At 47.2% G+C, this 17,229-nt stretch overlaps 1 protein-coding gene across 4 annotated transcripts in view; it reads right to left on the reverse strand.

Annotated features, from left to right (window-relative positions):
* Nucleotides 1-17,229, reverse strand: part of stxbp4 (syntaxin binding protein 4) — a 192,159-nt gene that overhangs the window by 22,151 nt on the left and 152,779 nt on the right. The gene's annotated exons all lie outside the window — the stretch shown is intronic.

Below are 17,229 nucleotides of genomic sequence, written 5' to 3' on the forward strand. Positions count from 1 at the left end.
TGGGAACTGCAGATGCTGGAGAATTCCAAGATAATAAAATGTGAGGCTGGATGAACACAGCAGGCCAAGCAGCATCTCAGGAGCACAAAAGCTGACGTTTCGGGCCTAGACCCTTCATCAGAGAGGGGGATGGGGAGAGGGAGCTGGAATAAATAGGGAGAGAGGGGGAGGCGGACCGAAGATGGAGAGTAAAGAAGACAGGTGGAGAGAGTATAGGTGGGGAGGTAGGGAGGGGATAGGTCAGTCTAGGGAAGACGGACAGGTCAAGGAGGTGGGATGAGGTTAGTAGGTAGCTGGGGGTGCGGCTTGGTGTGGGAGGAAGGGATGGGTGAGAGGAAGAACCCGTTAGGGAGGCAGAGACAGGTTGGACTGGTTTTGGGATGCAGTGGGTGGGGGGGAAGAGCTGGGCTGGTTGTGTGGTGCAGTGGGGGGAGGGGATGAACTAGGCTGGTTTAGGGATGCAGTAGGGGAAGGGGAGATTTTGAAACTGGTGAAGTCCACATTGATACCATATGGCTGCAGGGTTCCCAGGCGGAATATGAGTTGCTGTTCCTGCAACCTTCGGGTGGCATCATTGTGGCAGTGCAGGAGGCCCATGATGGACATGTCATCTAGAGAATGGGAGGGGGAGTGGAAATGGTTTGCGACTGGGAGGTGCAGTTGTTTGTTGCGAACTGAGCGGAGGTGTTCTGCAAAGCGGTCTCCAAGCCTCCGCTTGGTTTCTCCAATGTAGAGGAAGCCTACCGGGTACAGTGGATGCAGTATACCACATTGGCAGATGTGCAGGTGAACCTCTGCTTAATGTAGAATGTCATCTTGGGGCCTGCGATAGGGGTGAGGGAGGAGGTGTGGGGACAAGTGTAGCATTTCCTGCGGTTGCAGGGGAAGGTGCCGGGTGTGGTGGGGTTGGAGGGCAGTGTGGAGCGAACAAGGGAGTCACGGAGAGAGTGGTCTCTCCGGAAAGCAGACAGGGGAGGGGATGGAAAAATGTCTTGGGTGGTGGGGTCGGATTGTAAATGGCGGAAGTGTCGGAGGATGATGCGTTGTATCCGGAGGTTGGTGAGGTGGTGTGAGAGAACGAGGGGGATCCTCTTAGGGCGGTTATGGCGGGGGCGGGGTGTGAGGGATGTGTTGCGGGAAATACGGGAGACGCGGTCAAGGGCGTTCTCGATCACTGTGGGGGGAAAGTTGCGGTCCTTAAAGAACTTGGACATCTGGGATGTGCGGGAGTGGAATGTCTTATCGTGGGAGCATACGTGGAACGGTCCCTCTTCTGCACCTACACAGGCCCCAAACCCCACCTCTTCCTCCGGTACATTGATGGCTGTATCGGCGCCGCCTCTTGCTCCCCAGAGGAGCTCGAACAGTTCATCCACTTCACCAACACCTTCCACCCCAACCTTCAGTTCACCTGGGCCATCTCCAGCACATCCCTCACCTTCCTGGACCTCTCAGTCTCCATCTCAGGCAACCAGCTTGTAACTGATGTCCATTTCAAGCCCACCGACTCCCACAGCTACCTAGAATACACCTCCTCCCACCCACCCTCCTGCAAAAATTCCATCCCCTATTCCCAATTTCTCCGCCTCCGCCGCATCTGCTCCCAGGATGAGGCATTCCACCCCCGCACATCCCTGATGTCCAAGTTCTTTAAGGGCCGCAACTTTCCCCCCACAGTGATCGAGAACGCCCTTGACCGCATCTCCCGTATTTCCCGCAACACATCCCTCACACCCCGCCCCCGCCACAACCGCCCCAAGAGGATCCCCCTCGTTCTCACACACCACCCTACCAACCTCCGGATACAACGCATCATCCTCCGACACTTCCGCCATTTACAATCCGACCCCACCACCCAAGACATTTTTCCATCCCCACCCCTGTCTGCTTTCCGGAGAGACCACTCTCTCCGTGACTCCCTTGTTTGCTCCACACTGCCCTCCAACCCCACCACACCCGGCAACTTCCCCTGCAACCGCAGGAAGTGCTACACTTGCCCCCACACCTCCTCCCTCACCCCCATCCCAGGCCCCAAGATGACATTCCACATTAAGCAGAGGTTCACCTGCACATCTGACAATGTGGTATACTGCATCCACTGTACCCGGTGCGGCTTCCTCTACATTGGAGAAACCAAGCGGAGACTTGGAGACCGCTTTGCAGAACACCTCCGCTCAGTTCGCAACAAACAACTGCACCTCCCAGTCGCAAACCATTTCCACTCCCCCTCCCATTCTCTAGATGACATGTCCATCATGGGCCTCCTGCACTGCCACAATGATGCCACCCGAAGGTTGCAGGAACAGCAACTCATATTCCGCCTGGGAACCCTGCAGCCATATGGTATCAATGTGGACTTCACCAGTTTCAAAATCTCCCCTTCCCCTACTGCATTCCTAAACCAGCCTAGTTCATCCCCTCCCCCCACTGCACCACACAACCAGCCCAGCTCTTCCCCCCCACCCACTGCATCCCAAAACCAGTCCAACCTGTCTCTGCCTCCCTAACCGGTTCCTCCTCTCACCCATCCCTTCCTCCCACACCAAGCCGCACCCCCAGCTACCTACTAACCTCATCCCACCTCCTTGACCTGTCCGTCTTCCCTGGACTGACCTATCCCCTCCCTACCTCCCCACCTATACTCTCTCCACCTATCTTCTTTACTCTCCATCTTCGGTCCGCCTCCCCCTCTCTCCCTATTTATTCCAGCTCCCTCTCCCCATCCCCCTCTCTGATGAAGGGTCTAGGCCCGAAATGTCAGCTTTTGTGCTCCTGAGATGCTGCTTGGCCTGCTGTGTTCATCCAGCCTCACATTTTATTAGCCAGCTGGAGGAACTGACTTCACTGCTAGTATCAGAAGCAGTCTGTGCTGTATCTGGTACCATCTAAACATTCAACTTTGCTCAATATAACAATGTGTGGAGCTGGATGAACACAGCAGGCCAAGCAGCATCTTAGGAGCAAGGAAGCTAACAAAGTGTAGAGCTGGATTCCTGCTCCTCTGATGCTGCCTGTCCTGCTGTGTTCATCCAGCTCTACACCTTGTTATCTCGGAATCTCGAGCATCTGTCGTTCCAATTATCTCTGATATAACTTTGCCCAATGTTACTTTCACATGCACATCCTCAGCTTGCTCCTTGACCACATTTAATTCTGTTACCTCCTTCAGCCCGACAACCCTTTTACTTGGAGGGAATTCTAGAGGTTAGGACCCAGTGGCCAAAGGCTCTGCTGCTAGTGGTGAAGCCAAGAAAACTGGGACATACAAGAACCAGAATTGGAGGAGCACAGGCACCTTGAAAGATTGCAGGATTTGAAGAGACCACAAATAGAGAGGGAGAGGATGAGGCAACAGTGGATGTTTGAAAATTAGGGTAAAAATTGTGTCACATGATGTTTTAAATAACTAAGAGTGTTGTTTTTCTAGTTGCCTCTCACACAGTTTTAAGAATATTGATATCTGGAATATCTGGGTTCATTTGTTCTCCTAACTGGATTTGACATGGAACATTTCAGTCACTCAAGTATCTCCTGGCCTTGACTTGTGGTTGAAGCAACTGCTAAAGTGAGCAGGGTGGAAGATTCCTCCATGGGAGAGTGGCCATGATTCTAAGTTTCTCTATCTTTCCTTGGGTTTCTGCTTATTTTTAAAAAAAATTATTCTTTGGAATTGGGTGTTGTTAGCTAGCCAGCCGTTTATTACCTGTCCCTAGTTGCCTTTGAGAAGGTGGTGGTGAACTGTCTTCTTGAATGATTGCAGTCCACGCACTGGAGGTAGACCCACAATGCCATTAGGAAGGGAATTCCAGGATTTTGTCCCGATGATAGTGAAGGAACGACAATATATTTCCAAGTCAGGATGATGAGTGATTTGGAGGGGAATTTGCACCTGATGGTATTCCCAGTTATCTGCTACCTTTGTCCTTATTGATGGCAAAGATTGTGGGTTTGGAAGTTGTTAAGATCCTTGTTGAATTTCTGCAATGCTTTTTATAGATGGTACACACTGCCACTACTGAGCGCTGGTGGTGGAGGGAGTGAATGTGGGGGCCAATCAAGTGGGCTTTTATCTTCTGAATAGCATTGAGTTTCTTAACCGTTGTTGGAGCTTCACCCATCCAGGAAAGTGGGCATCATTCCATCACACCCCTGACTCATGGATTGTAAATGGTGGGAAGGCTTTGGGGAGTCAGGAGATAAGTAATCTGCTACAGGATCCTAGCCTCTGATCTTGATTGTGGGAGATTCAATGATAGTAATGCCATCGAATGACAAGGGATGATGGTTAGAATCTCTTTTGTTGGAGATAGTCATTACTTCGCATTTATGTGGCCTGAATGTTCTTAGAATTGGCCCAACAAGCCCACACTGAACTTCAGACCATCTCACCCAGACCTATTCCCCTGTAACTCACCTAATCTACACATCCCTGAACACTACGGGCAATTTAGCATGGTCAATCCACCCTAACCTGCACATCTTTGGCATGTGAGAAGATACCGGAGCACCCGGAGGAAACCCATGCAGACACAGGGAGAATGTGCAAACTCCACACAGACAGTCACCTGAGGGTGGAATTGAGCCCAGACCCCTGGCGTTGTGCAGCGACAGTGCTAACCACTGAGCCACCGTGCTGCTACTTGCCACTGGTCAGCAGCCTATGCCTATTTCCACTCCCCCTCCCATTCTCTTGATGAGATGTCCATCATGGGCCTCAAGCACTGCCACAATGATGCCACCCGAAGGTTGCAGGAACAGCAACTCATATTCCGCCTGGGAACCCTGCAGCCCAATGGTATCAATGTGGACTTCACCAGTTTCAAAATCTCCCCTTCCCCCACTGCATCCCTAAACCAGCCCAGTTCATCCCCTCCCCCCACTGCACCACACAACCAGCCCAGCTCTTCCCCTCCACCCACTGCATCCCAAAACCAGTCCAACCTGTCTCTGCCTCCCTAACGGGTTCTTCCTCTCACCCATCCCTTCCTCCCACCCCAAGCCGCACCCCCAGCTACCTACTAACCTCATCCCACCTCCTTGACCTGTCCGTCTTCCCTGGACTGACCTATCCCCTCCCTACCTCCCCACCTACACTCTCTCCACCTATCTTCTTTACTCTCCATCTTCGGTCCGCCTCCCCCTCTCTCCCTATTTATTCCAGTTCCCTCTCCCCATCCCCCTCTCTGATGAAGGGTCTAGGCCCGAAACGTCAGCTTTTGTGCTCCTGAGATGCTGCTTGGCCTGCTGTGTTCATCCAGCCTCACATTTTATTATCTTGGAATCTCCAGCATCTGCAGTTCCCATTATCTCTTATGCCTAGAAACTGCCCAGGTCCTGCTGCATTTAGAAATTGACTACTTCAGTACTTGTGGATGATCCTGAACAGTGTGCAATAATCAGTGAACACCAGTTTACTTTAAAGGGAAAGTTATTGATGAAATATCTGAAGATGGTTGGGCCAAAGGAACTGAGGAACTAGGGGCTCTTGTGGTGCAACAGTATTGTCTCTACCATTGGGCCAGGAGGCCCAGGTTCAGGTCCCACCTGCATCCAACGGTATGCAATAATTTCTCTGAACAGGTTGATTAGAAAATATCTACTGTGCAGGGATGTCCTGGGTTTGAGATGACTGACTTTCACGATCACCTTCCTTTGTTCCAGGTAGAAGTCCAACTTGGAGAGATTTTTTTCCCCTGTATTCTCATTTTGATGCCACACTTGATCAGGTGCAGCCTTTATGTCAAGGGCAGTCACTGTCATCTCATTTCTGGAATTTAGCTCCTTTGTTCACATTTGAATCAAAGCTTTACTGAAGTCAGGCACTGGGTGGCCCTGGTAGACAAAGTGAGTGTCACTGAGCAGGTTATTGCTGAACAAGTACTGTTAATGCAACCCAAAGATCTGTCTTTCAATGAGGAGCCTATGCCTACATCTGGAGAAGGAACCTCTTCAATAATATCCTGGAGGGTTCATACCAAAGGTTCCAAAGACAAATAGCCAGTGGTATCTGGTGGTTCTTTGGGTATAGGAAAACACATACATCATTCTCACGGCACAGTTACAGGGCTGTCTGGTATCAGCTTTCACCCACATCAGCCTTACCTCTTTATGCTCTAAGCAGTGGGAAGCTCTGAGCTTCAGCTTTTTCTCCCACTGGGAGATGGTCAGTATCACACTGTGCCAGTCTGAGCTGGATAATGCAAAATGTTTAGCTGTAATACACAGAAGTAGACAATTTGGCCCATTGGGCCTATGTCAGCTCTTTGGAAAAGGTATCTAGTTCCATTTTCTCATCCCACTCTTTCCTCATAACCCAGCAACTTTGGCCTTTCCGAGTATCTATTCAACACCTTTTAAATGATACAGCAGATAACTCGCAAAAGAAGTAATGGAGAAATGTTCTCACACAGTGATCACAGTGTGGTTAGGATCTGAAATGCATCAGCAGTGAGCATGGTGGAGGTGGCTTCAATCAGGTAATCAAGAGAGAATTAGATCATTATCTAAAATGGAAGATTGTGCAGGGTTATGGGGAGAAAGTGAATAATGGCTTGAGATGCATTGATGCTACACAACGGGATGAATAGCCAGCTACTGTGGTCCCACCATTCTTCAGGCAGGGATTTCCACATTAACAGCAGTGCCATTAGAGGCCTTTCAGCCCATCAAATCTGCACTGACCCTCCAAAGAGCATTCCAACTAGACCCATGCCTTTATCCCAATAACCCAGCATTTACCAAGGCTAACCCACTCAGCCTGCACATCCCTGAACACTACAGGCAATTTAGCATGGCCAATTCACCTCGCCTGCACATCTTTGGACTGTGGGAGGAAACTGGAGGACCCGAAGGAAACCCACGCAGCAGTAGGGAGGACATGCAGACTCCACCATAGACAATCACCCAAGGGTGGAATCAAACCTGGGTCACTGATGCTGTGAGGCTGCAGTGCTAACCACTGAGCCACCGTGTCATCCCATCACCCCTGGTTCTTTGGCTAATTGTCTTAACTGAGAAAATATCACTTCTTAGTTGCAGCGAACGTGACAAGGGTCTGGGGAAAGGACACATGGTAATGATGCTTGTTTGAAGAGCTGGTGCAGATACAGTGGGCTGGGTGACCCCCTTCTGTGCAATAATAACTCTGTGACAAGAACCTGAGAAGAATCATTAGTGAGGTTAAAGTGACCTGATAACCAGGAGACACTCACAACACTGCTATTACCATGCTAGACAATGCAGCAGATTTCTGCTGCTCACATTACCTCCTATACCTCTCTGTCTGTTTTCTCGGTTTTCAGAAAGCGTCATTTGGGATGAAGCCCCTGCAGGATCAGGTTTTTACTGGCCTTAAGTTTTTTTATCACATCCCAGGTGGGGAGGAAGGGCCTTGACAATGATGCTTGAGGCTTACTTATGGCATCAGACAGGTGATTTTTCTCTCTGACGTGAAACTGCAGAATTTGGGAGGATATTTATATTGGAGGTCTGGGGTGTCTGTACAGGGAGACCTTTGTGTTTTTGGTACCTGTTGTGTAACTGTTAAATGCTCTCTGGATAAACAGAATGCAAAGTAGATATACACCATAGTTCCATTGACACTGTCCCCATCAAATACTCCCATAACAGGTATAGTGCGGATTCTTTGACAGTGTAAAGCTCTCTACATTTTAAACTGAAAGGAAAGGTCTCTCCAATCTTTTAAATGAAAATAAAGCTCTCTCCACACTGTCCCGATCACAAACACTCCCACAACAGGGAAAGTACAGGGTTAGATACAGAGTAAAACTACCTCTACTCTTTTACACAAAATCAAGCTTCTCTACTCCTTTAACCTAAAAATAAACATCAAGTAAAACTTCCTTGACACAGTCCCCATCAAACACTTTCAGGGCAGAGAGAAAATGGGGATAGATACAGGGTAAAGCTTCCTCTACACTGTACCCACCAAACACTCCCAGGACAGGGACAGCACAGGATTAGATACAGAGTAAAGCTTCCTTTACTCTGTCTCCACCAAACACTCCCAGGACAGGGACAGCACAGGATTAGATACAGGGTAAAGCTTCCTCTACTCTGTACCCACCAAACACTCCCAGGACAGGGACAGCACAGGATTAGATACAGGGTAAAACTTCCTCTACTCTGTCTCCACCAAAACTCCCAGGACAGGGACAGCACAGCATTAGATACAGACTAAAGCTCTCTCTGCTCATTTAAAACCGAAAGGAAATGGAAAATTAGGTTTCTTCAACACAATCCCATCAAACACACCCAGTACATGAACAGCACCGGGTTATACACAGAATAAAGCTTCCTCTACTCTTTTAAACTGAAAGTAAACAAAAAGCAAATCTCCCTGTATACTGTCCCCATCAAACACTCTCAAGGCAAGTACAGCACAGGGTGAGTTACACAGTAAGTCAAGGGCAGCTTTGTCTGAATTTTGCCTGAATGTTTACATGTGCCCATAGTCCATCAGCCTGTATCATTTTATAAAATTCATTTCACACAGGTTGTGATGAAAATCAAGCCTACATCTATATGAGAGATCAGATTGCAGCCCACTGCGTCACTGTGCGTAACAGGTCTCCCTTTGAATCTCCGGTGTCTTGGTGCAAAGTGTGTGTCAATGCTTTTTGTCTTCTCCATTTCTATTTTGCAGGGACTGACCCTTTTGGCTCTGACGTGTGGCAGTAAGTAATAGGAGGACAACGGGATTTAATGTTCCACGATGAAAGTTCATGTCAGCGGCATTCACACCAGCAAGTAATCAACCCAAGGATTATGGGTTACACTGTAATCTACTGTGCCATTTCCTTAAAAAAGCATCATGTAACACTCAGACACCTCTGGTACAGCACAACTCTACAAACACAATTTAATGGCTGTAACTTTTAAATAGAATAGAATAATTACATCAGCAATACCCAAAAGGTTGGAGCAAGATGAGAGAGGTTTGCATTTAATTAAAAACAAGCAGGATTAAACAAATGTAATTTTAAAATCTAAAAAATTAGTTTCTGCACAAAATGCAGGCCTATCAATGTAAACCTGAATGACCCCAAAACAGCATTGGTCAGTTGGGGTCTGGCTGAGAGACCCCTGTGGTGCATTCCTATTTGCTGTTCCACAGACAAAGCCCATGATAGACACTGGGAACCATTTGGAGGTTAAGGGGCAGCTCATGACACACTGAGTGTGCAACAGAATGCACAGCAGGACTGAGATCAGCAGAAGGCACAGAGCTCAGCAATATATAAGAGGCTTTCCTCTCTACTGAGCATGCTGGAAATCTGCAACAAAAACAGGAAGTGCCGGAGAAACTCAGTGGGTCTAGCAGCATCTCTAGAGAGACAGAAAGTGAGTTAACGTTTCAAGTACAACACAACTTTTGTTCAGAACTGACAGAAAGTGAAAATGTGTCAGAGATAATGGGAGCTGCAGATGCTGGAGAATCTGAGGTAACAAAGTGTGGAGCTGGATGAACACAGCAGGCCAAGTAGCATCTTGGCCTGCTGTGTTCATCCAGCTCCACACTTTGTTATCTAGAAAGTGAAAATGTGATGGATTTTATCGCTTAAAAGAGATGGGGAGAAGCAAGTGGAACAGAATGGAAGGTTGGGGGGGGTTACAGGCTGGGGCTATGGGGTTATGGGAGACTGTGTATAATTTGTCTTTTGAGAAAGTGAGCAGTGGTCTGACCCTTGTTTTTCCTCCTGGTTTCCACGTTGTCCCCTCAGCATAGTTACCATTACTGGGACAGAAAAGGAATCATACAGCATTCTGACGCCGGAGTGCATGCCTGAGCTGTCTGCACATCATTAACTCTCTGTTCCTGGCAGCTGCTTTGGGCTTTCTTGAAAACACATAAATATAGCCTGAACATGCTCCAAGGGGTACTCCACACATTAACTCTTTGCCCAGGATTCAGGTCAGATTGAAGTCACCTGCAACAGTGACTCAGCCCAAAACTTACAAGTGACTTACCTCCCATACTGCAGAGCACAACAACTTGCATTTACACAGCACTCTAACATAGCAAAATGTCCCAAGTACTTTTACAGATTAATCTGGCAGAACAACAAGGAGCAAAAAGGATAGTTCACCTCTTGTGCCTCTGATATTAATCAAACAATTTTAATCATTTCACCACTGCCAGGCTTGCCTTCAGCTGTGAAGTTCTCAAGCCCTGGAATTCCATCCCTAAATGTCAATGACTCACTTACCCGCTTTAAGACATGAATTAAAACTCACTTCTTTGATCCTTTGACTTAAAGGCTCCTTAATATATGGTTGTCGGAGGGTCAGTGCTGAGGGAGCGCTGCACTGTCGGAGGGTCAGTGCTGAGGGAGCACCGCACTGTCGGAGGGTCAGTGCTGAGGGAGCGCCACACATTCAGAGGGTCAGTGCTGAGAGAGCGCCGCACTGTCGGAGGGTCAGTGATGAGGGAATGCCGCACTGTCGGAGGGCCAGTACTGAGAGAGCGCCGCACATTCAGAGGGTCAGTACTGAGAGAGCGCCGCACTGTTGGAGGGTCAGTGCTGAGGGAGCGCCGCACATTCAGAGGGTCAGTACTGAGAGAGCGCCGCACTGTTGGAGGGTCAGTGCTGAGGGAGCGCCGCACTGTCGGAGGGTCAGTGCTGAGGGAACGTCGCAATGTCAGAGGGTCAATGCTGAGGAAATGCCGCACTGTCGGAGGGTCAGTGCTGAGGGAGCGCCGCGTTGTTGGAGGGTCAGTACTGAGGGAGCGCCGAACTGTTGGAGGATCAGTGCTGAGAGAACGCCGCACTGTCGGATGGTCAGCCTGTCTTTTTTTCAATTTATTTCCTGACCTGAGGAAGGTGAATAATTTATCTTATATCTTATAAAGACATCTTATGTAAGAAATGTATTTACGTATACAAATACAAGGTCTGGCTGTCTAAAAGGGAAATCCTAGCTGGATGGTCAGAGATTCAAGCATATGGACGTACATGGAATAGTGTAGGTTAGATGGGCTTGAGATCGGTATGACAGGTCGGCACAACATCGAGGGCCAAAGGGCCTGTACTGTGCTGTAATGTTCTATGTTCTATGTTCTAGGTTCACTCTGCCATGCATTCCCAGTCCCACGGGGCCTCAGTGTCAGCTGGTGTAGCCTAGTGATTGGAGTTAGATCAGAGCTGTAAGGGACAGACACAAGAGTTGGGAGACACCAGTGTCAAAACTAGGATAAGGTCCAATTTCAAGATTATGAGAAACGACTGGGGCTAATTTTACACTTTTGTGTGGGTGCTAAGGCAAGGGGGTGGGAGGGTGGGGTGGGGAAGCGGGGGTTGATGCTAGCCTTCACTAACTTCCCCGGTTGAGTTTACAGCTTTAAGTCTGGCTGCCCGACGTGATAATACCCCAGCGCCTGTTCTTAATTACCAGAGAGTCGGAACTTTGCCTCCAAGTGACCAGAAATTTCAGCCCCTCCACCAGCAAGCAATTCAGCAGCACCAGAAGCAAGTCGTAGCCACAGCTGGGCTGGGGATTGGGGTGGAAATGAAGCAAGACGAGACGCTGAGGTTTCGAGACCAGGGGTGGAAACAAAGCAGTGATTGAGCTTTTAGGAGTGGCATCATCAAGGGCATGCTGCCCTGATGGGCACAGGAGATACCCCACCCAGATGAGGGCTTTAATTTCTTCCTGCCTTTTCGCCCAAGCTGCTACAGTTGTAGGTTAGCCAACATGCATCTATTGTAGTGATGGTGATAGAATGATGTGGAGGTACTGGTGTTAGACTGGGGTGGCCAAAGTCAGAAGTCATGCTTCGAAAGCTTGTGAGTTCAAATAAACCTATTGCACTATAACCTGGTGTTGTGTAAGTTCTGATGAGGTAAAATGAGATGTTTAAGATCTACTTGTGTTCTGACCAAAAGTTTGGGAAGGATGTTAGAACAGTGATCTCAGAAAAAGATCTAATGCGTCTATTTCCCTCAGTGCTATTACTTTCACCAGAGCTTTGAGACTGTGGGCTTGAGCACCACTCCAGCAAATTGAACTTGGTTTATCCAGACGTAGCAGTGCAGTACTCAGCAAGTGCTGCAGTGCTTCAGACTCCATCCGTCAGAACAGATACTCAATTCCCAAGGGAAGTCCTAAGCTGCAGTATGAGAGGAGCCAGCATTCTTACTGCAGCCACCCCTACAAACAGATAAACCAAACATGTGCCCAGTTGCAGTTTGAGAGATCCTGCTGTCCGTAAAATGGCTGCAGCTTTTGCCAACTTAACAACAGTGACTGCACCAAAAGGTAATTAGTTTGACACTAATTGCTGACTGTTGTGACTAAACACTATGAAAGTTCAAATCCTCTCTGTAAAGCTATGTATGATAACAGTACTGTTCTGGGCAGTGGACCCCAGCAGCATACTAGCTGGGACTGAGCTGCTAACAGCTCAGTCTGGGAGCTGCAATCCATGTTACACTGCAGCAGTTCTACTCCTCACACTCACATGCCACACTAAGCTGACAGGCTTTTCTCCCCAGAGGATGCTCTTCTCTGGTCAAAGCTAATTGCTCTATGTTCCAAATAGTGAGGTCGAGGCATCTGTCTCTGACTATAACTGAGGGAACTGTCTGATGAGCAAACGATTCTGCTCTGATCAAATTTTCTCCTCCCAACCCCCCTCCAGTCACGTTTCTCTGCTGCACTTACTGCACGTGGCCGACAGACTGGTGGCTTGTTATGTGTTTCTGTCCTCCGCACAACCAATATCAGAAAACCCCTACAACTCTGTCCTGTGTCGACTCTCTAAAAACCTGACAGTCTTTCAAAAATGCTCTCCTGCTCTCTAGTCACTCGGTACTCTCTCTCTCTCTGACTTTCTTTATCATTTGCTCTATCCCACTCTTCAATAACCTCTAATAATTGGTCTGCTTTCTTTTCTCTCCTCACACCGTTTTTTATGTTGTCATGAGGTGTGGGTGTTAGTGTGAAGGACGATACTTCTTGCCCATCCCTACTTGCTCTTGAACTGAATGGCCTGTTGGGGTCATTTCAGATGTCAGTTAAAAGTCAACCACAATTTTGTGGGTCTGCAGTCTCCTGCAGCCCAGCCCAGACCAGGTAAGGATGGCTGATTTCTTTCCCTAAAGGACATCACTGAGCCACATGGGGCTTTTATGCAGTTCAATGACAGTTCAGATACTGAGATTAGTTTTATACTAATATTTATTAATTGTTAAGCAGGATCAGTTTATCTTGGATCTCTGGATTACCAGTCCAATGACATTGCCATTGCATTATCATTTCCCCCTCTAGTGCTGAGTCCATACCTCTCTGCTAAATCATCTATTGTTCCTGCTCTGTATAACTGTCTGTCACACCGTCTCTTCCATCCCTTACTCTTTGGGATGTTTACTCCCCTTAAGCTTGTTGTTCAAAGGTCACTTATTGATCTAATTCCCAGATGCTACCATGCTTTCCTGAAGCCAGGCAATTCTTACTCTCTTCTTTTAGCGTCTTTGTAGTCTGAAGGCTATCACTCACGGCTTTTCATACATCTCCAGGATATGGTATCACGGTGCGGCAAGGAGAAGAGGCAAGCTGCAAGAATGACCTCAACTGGTTCAGGGATTAAATCTGCACCATCAACATTATTACACATCAAGCTCTTGGACAACTGAGTTAAGCAGCATCCCAGGACGTCCTGAGTTAGTTTGGAGCTAGTTGTGAAATATTGGCTTGAGTACTGTGTGCAGTGGAGGAGGTCTGCTAGGCTTCAGGACAATAATATCAGGCCAATAAATATTTGGTTCTTTTTTAAAAAAAGGCCAGCAATATTGTTTTGTCTCCAAAATTGTCCAACAGATAATGGAAGAACTGTCTGGTTGGAGAAGGAGGCCAATCATCCCTTCAAGCCTGTTCTGATACTCCATCAGATCATGGCTCATCTGTATCTTAATTACACACGTTTGCTTTAGTTCTGTATCTCTTGATATTCTTACTCTCTGAGAAGCTGTCATCCTGCACAACAAAATGGATTTAAATAGCATTTTCAACGTTGCAAAATGTTCTGGGGCATTTCACAAGCATTAGGTTATCAAAGAAAATGTGATTCAGAGTCACAGAAGGAGAAATGAACACAGATAATTGAAGGGGAAGGCTTCAGGGATCATCATAAAGAAGGGCAGAGATGTTGAGGGAGAGAAATTTAGTCAAGGACACATTAAAACAGAACTTTGTTTGAGTTGTGAGCAATAGTTATTTGCTGTTCCGGTGTGAATATCAGGCATGAAGGCTAGGTGTGAGGACCACCTGTGCATTCCAGGTGTAAGGCTTAGGGTCCTTAGTGTTGCTGCAAGCTCAAATCTTGAGGTTGCAACCTCAGAGACAGCAAAAGTTGCTCTGTATCCCTATCTCCCTCCCATTCACACTCTCAGTTGTCACTCAGGGAACACAACAAATGTTAAGCCTTGAAATACAGTCACAGTGGGAAAAAGTTTGGGAAGCACTGGATTAAAAAGATTTCTTGTTAAGCTGATATGGGGAAAGGAGGCTCACATGGTAGCTGAGTGATAGACAATAGACAATAGACAATAGGTGCAGGAGTAGGCCATTCGGCCCTTCGAGCCAGCACCACCATTCATTATGATCACGGCTGATCATCCACAATCAGTATCCTGTTCCTGCCTTATCCCCATAACCCTTGATTCCACTATCTTTAAGAGCTCTGTCTATCTCTTTCTTGAAAGTATCCAGAGAGTTGGCCTCCACTGCCTTCTGGGGCAGAGCATTCCATACGTCCACCACTCTCTGGGTGAAGAAGTTTTTCCTCAACTCTGTTCTAAATGGCTTACCCCTTATTTTTAAACTGTGTCCTCTGGTCCTGGATTCACCCATCAGCGGAAACATGCTTCCTGCCTCCACAGTGTCCAATCCCTTAATAATCTTATACGTCTCAATCAGATCCCCTCTCATCCTTCTAAACTCAAGAGTATACAAGCCCAGTCGCTCCAATCTTTCAACATATGATAGTCCCGCCATTCTGGGAATTGACCTTGTGAACCTACGCTGCACTCCGTCAATAGCAAGAATGTCCTTCCTCAAATTGGGAGACCAAAACTGCACACAATACTCCAGGTGCAATCTCACCAGGGCCCTGTACAGCTGCAGAAGGACCTCTTTGCTCCTGTACTCAATTCCTCTTGTGATGAAGGCCAGCATGCCATTAGCTTTCTTCACTGCCTGCTATACCTGCATGCTTGCTTTCATTGACTGATGTACAAGAACACTTAGATTTCGTTGTTCTTCCCCTTTACCTAACTTGACTCCATTGAGATAGTAATCCGCCTTCCTGTTCTTGCCACCAAAGTGTATAACCACACATTTATCCACATTAAATTGCATCTGCCATGCATCCGTGATGTAATTATATGCTGTGCATTTCATATCGTAGAATAATAACTCCTATTTAATCCTGTGTGATTCATTTCTTTTTCAAGGGTAGCACTTGGAAATATTTGTTTGGCTTCAATCTTAATTGACTGTTACCCACAACTAATGGTAAGATTCTTGGTAGAGTCGATGAGCAGAGAGATCTCGGTGTCCATGTACACAGATCCTTGAAAGTTGCCACCCAGGTTGACAGGGCTGTTAAGAAGGCATACAGTGTTTTAGCTTTTATTAATAGAGGGATCGAGTTCCGGAACCAAGAGGTTATGGTTAAGCTGTACAAAACTCTGGTGCGGCTGCACTTGGAGTATTGTGTACAGTTCTGGTCACCGCATTATGAGAAGGATGCGGAAGCTTTGGAAAGGGTGCAGAGGAGATTTACTAGGATGTTGCCTGGTATGGGGGAAAGGTCTTACGAGGAAAGGCTGAGGGACTTGAGGCTATTTTCATTAGAGGGAAGAAGGTTGAGAGGTGACTTAATTGAGACATATAAAATAATCAGAGGGTTAGATAGGGTGGATAGGGAGAGCCTTTTTCCTAGGATGGTGACGGCGAGCACGAGGGGGCATAGCTTTAAATTGAGGGGTGAAAGATATAGGACAGATGTCAGAGGTAGTTTCTTTACTCAGAGAGTAGTAAGGGAATGGAACGCTTTGCCTGCAACGGTAGTAGATTCGCCAACTTTAGGTACATTTAAGTCGTCATTGGATAAGCATATGAACGTACATGGAATAGTGTAGGTTAGATGGGCTTGAGATTGGTATGACAGGTCGGCACAACATCGAGGTCCGAAGGGCCTGTACTGTGCTGTAATGTTCTAAAAAAAAAGTGGGTTGTTTAAGACCCAGAGGATGGTCACTTTCAACAGTGTGTGGAGGGTCCCTACTGTAGTGTTGTGAATAAATCCCTTCTGCTCTACAGTTGTGTGCGGCAATTCAGGACAGAGGGGCCCGGCTGCACAAGCTGAGTTTTGCTCCCCTGTTTATTTTCAATCAAACACTCCATATCCTCGACAGAGCTTTTAAAAATATTAATGAGAACAAATCTTGGACAAAGTGTCGCCCAGCCCCACCAGTGTGCTGAAAGCTCAGAGCATATCTGGCAGCAGTTTGTAGTATCTTGCACACTGCCCTCCGTCTGGTAAGAGGAACTGTCCATTCTTACCTGCTTTTTACAACCTCAAGAGAGAGCAAAAGAGAAAAAAAAACTTGTCTACTGTTTTCTGTTTACTCCCAGCAGAAACATCTCTGCCCCTAATATCAGAATTCTGAAGAGAAGTTTATTTCATAACAAAGCAGGTCAGATTTAAACCAACACCTTCAAGATTTCAAGAAAATCTTCAAGGGGCCAGAGGACACTGTGGGTTAGCAGAATGGAGGAAAGGGATTAAATGAATGGAGAATGCACTGAAGAAGCAGAGATGGTAGGGTTAAATATGGAATCAAATACGATTATGGACAGATGCTATTTTCAGGAGTTTCTCACATCGTTCAAAGTCAACAAATCTCTCCTTGTGCTGCCCACTGATTGCCTGAGACCTGGATAATCTCACACTGGAGTCTCATCACTACATCTATTAGCCTGGTAATCTGTGAGGTCCACCAGAGCATTTGTTTGGACAGTGGCAAAGTGTGGAAAGTAAACAGTTTTTGTTAGGGAATCAGTTTTGTAAAAGTACTGCAGTACAAATTTTCCTTTTTTATCTTGCTACCCAGGGCTGTTTCCCTTCCAGTGCCAAACAAAACGACTGGTGATAGTGCCCACAAAGAGCTGCCTCCATTCTCCCTGGTACGAGATGAACTGGAA

The sequence above is a fragment of the Stegostoma tigrinum genome, chromosome 22, assembly GCF_030684315.1.
Source record: "Stegostoma tigrinum isolate sSteTig4 chromosome 22, sSteTig4.hap1, whole genome shotgun sequence".
Lineage (NCBI taxonomy): Eukaryota > Metazoa > Chordata > Chondrichthyes > Orectolobiformes > Stegostomatidae > Stegostoma > Stegostoma tigrinum.